Source organism: Saccostrea cucullata, unplaced genomic scaffold (assembly GCF_032062105.1).
Source record: "Saccostrea cucullata isolate Sc308-1 unplaced genomic scaffold, CSIRO_AGI_Scuc_v1 ctg1861, whole genome shotgun sequence".
NCBI classification, from domain to species: domain Eukaryota; kingdom Metazoa; phylum Mollusca; class Bivalvia; order Ostreida; family Ostreidae; genus Saccostrea; species Saccostrea cuccullata.
The window spans coordinates 7,392-10,295 of record NW_026937913.1 but is presented as its reverse complement, the minus strand read 5'-3'; the positions used below and the strand labels follow the sequence as shown (position 1 = coordinate 10,295).

Genomic DNA, 2,904 nt, shown 5'->3' with positions numbered 1-2,904 from the left:
TACTTTTCGGTTCTTACAACAATCACAAAACTTTTTTTTCCGATGACAAAATTGTTTACAATACAATGTCACAGTTTTCTCAATTTGGAATCCGAATACTGTGTTGACTGATCAATAGGCCTAAAATATTTTTGTTCGATGTACTCCGATCCACATTTTCCAAGATGGGTAGGTAGGTCGGGTTAATTTTCGGGTGGTTTACACTGCTGAAAAATTGATAACTGTCATAAAATCACAGATTTCTTAACAGTACACATTTGACATGTTTGTTAGCTACACAATTTTATTGTTATAAAAACTTTCAGTCAAAAAGATAGAAAATATACATCTTTGCTTTAAAATGAAACACTTTTAGTAAATTTAAAAGAAAAATAAAAGTTTGAAGTGCTGAAAAAATTATTGGGTAGGGGCAATGTTGAGAGATTGTCAGAATACATCAAACAAATCAATTTTTGTATTGTTGGCCTGAACATCCAAACCGTGTTTTGCAATGATGGATTCGAATAAGTTCGACTTATTTTTGTGTTGTTTTTGAAGTGGGTAAGTTTTCATGACCACCTCTAAGTACCATTCAAAGAAAAATAAAACTTGACATAATTAACACAAACATATATTTTTTTTAACATGTGTAGTGTGCTGGTACCAAAGGCTTCAGAACTTTCATCTATGAAGACCCACTTGCTAATCCCACCAATGGCCACCATGCACAGAAAAGACCATGATGTGGAGGACATATGTGCTTAGTTATTAGTAAGTCAATTTTATTGCAGTCAAAATTCCTCATTGCCACTGGATGGCTATTAGTAAACACTCCCAGGTACATGAGTAGCCCGACTGGCGCAGTGGTTAGAGCCTCTGCCCTATAGTCGCGAAGTAAGGAGTTGATCCTTTCATGGCAGGTTCGAATCTTACTATGAGACATGGAGACCTGTCCTTCTGATGAGACACTATAAAAATATCTATCTTATACACATGTATTATACTTATATAAACCAATTAAGGTCCCTTGTCGCAGTAGGTGCTGGCATGAAAAAGATCCCTCACAGCTCAATTGCCGTAAGTGCCGAGTACAGAACAAAATTTGCATCTGTCCATCGACAAGTGGTGGTGTCTCCATCTGATAGAGAAATTCTTGAGAGAGACATTTAATAACATACAAACAAGCCCTTTCTTTTTTCAAGGCCAACTTCCTTTCACTTCCAATTTTTTCCTATATTTACTTGCTATGAATATACTGTGGTAAAAAGTGGGGGGGGGGCAACCATCTTTTCAATGGACATTTTCTATAGTAAAGGTAATGTTGGGAAAAAAAGTGGGGGGGGGGGGGGAGCAGGGATTTTTCTCTGAAGTAACAGTTTTCAGTCCAACATGCCCTTTCTCTTAACAACCCTGACAACAGAAACTAAAAAAGGATACTTCATGCATTAGATAACATTAATTGTTAATTATGCTATTCTTTTTAAAATTTATAATTGATTAACCATGATTGTTTAGTACAGGGCTGGCAATTTTTCAGTCATAATACTTTGACTTCACCAAACCATTTAACTACAAGTATGACAAAATATGACATATATAATATAATATATATGATATGCTTTATAAAGACTTCTTAGCAATATCATAAAAGGAAAGTTATCAATGTGTCAATTGTAGATTTCTGTATAAACTGAATTATCTGATTAAAAATACATGTTCGATTAGAAAAGCTTTCTCAAAACCTTTTTTTTTTTAAATTTGTTACAGGTGTCGGGACAGAATACGTTTAGAAAATGATCATGCCTCGGTCAAATCAAAGGAGTTCCCTCGGTCTTTCAGAGAGATGGCAGAGAATTCATTCAACATGAAGATGATGTGCACATAATGTAATCTGGAATCTAAAGTTAGAGATAAAAACCTGCAAACTTACTAGCAAATAAGCCTGCTTGTTAATTATTCTTTGCCAGATACTTCACTTTTAGGAATGCTCTTTATTTCTATCAATGATGCAAGTGTTTATTCAAGATCATGTCATATATAAGGAATTCTGACTTTTGACAGCATAAGTCAAGGGTTTCTGAGAAGAGTAGCATATACTAAAGAAATCCTTGGCTACTGAAATTCAGTCATTGTATGCCGCATAAACTGGATGTGTGAAAGATTGTAGCTGAAGTTCAGTGCTTGTCCATCTTTGCTGTTTTTCATATGCTTATAAAATGACAAAAGTTGTTTTAACAAGTGACCCAGTAAAGACTTGAAAATGTAGAAAAATTCTTGTAAGAAAAGAAAAATTGTAAATGTTTTCTTATACAATGTATTCTACATGACAAAAAATGTGTTTGACTTAGTTTTTGAAAATGACAAATTAAGTACTCTTTTGTATAATTAAAAAATGATACTGGTTGCAATACATTTTTACCTTAATATGATTTTAATAGTATTTGTCACTAAGATTAAAATACTTGAGAACACATCTTACAAATTTTGTTCCAGTTTATTTAAGTCAGAGATATATTTTTTGAATTCCAACCAAGATTTGAAAAAAGAAAACAAAATAAAACAAAACTATTCATGTTTGTGATATCTCTGTTGATTTTGTTGTCAACAGTTTTATGTGTCAGACATTGGACAATATGTCCATAATAATTGCAGCATTTCAAATTTGATATATACTTACTGTTGGATGTTTTATGCATTATTTTTGACCTTAATTATAGCTTACAAACGATACCATGAAAAACTGTCTAGAATAAGAAATAAGAAACCTATAAAGCCAAAAAATTGAATATTGTTGTTGCTTAGCAACCATTTAAAGGTCATTTAACACAAATTTGAACAAAAATATTATGTGGATATTGCAATTCAGTGTGATGCCTTCTAAAGAGTAAATTCATAATTTATTTCTTTAGCATCCATTGTTACAAA

At 32.4% G+C, this 2,904-nt stretch overlaps 1 long non-coding RNA gene across 1 annotated transcript; it reads left to right on the top strand.

The window, feature by feature from the left end:
• The first annotated feature begins 396 nt into the window (after positions 1 to 396).
• Positions 397 to 2,013, top strand: LOC134249061 (uncharacterized). Its single transcript, XR_009988210.1, has 3 exons — positions 397 to 750; positions 1,747 to 1,865; positions 1,947 to 2,013. It is a non-coding gene; the product is annotated as an uncharacterized LOC134249061 (long non-coding RNA).
• The last annotated feature ends 891 nt before the right edge of the window (positions 2,014 to 2,904 follow it).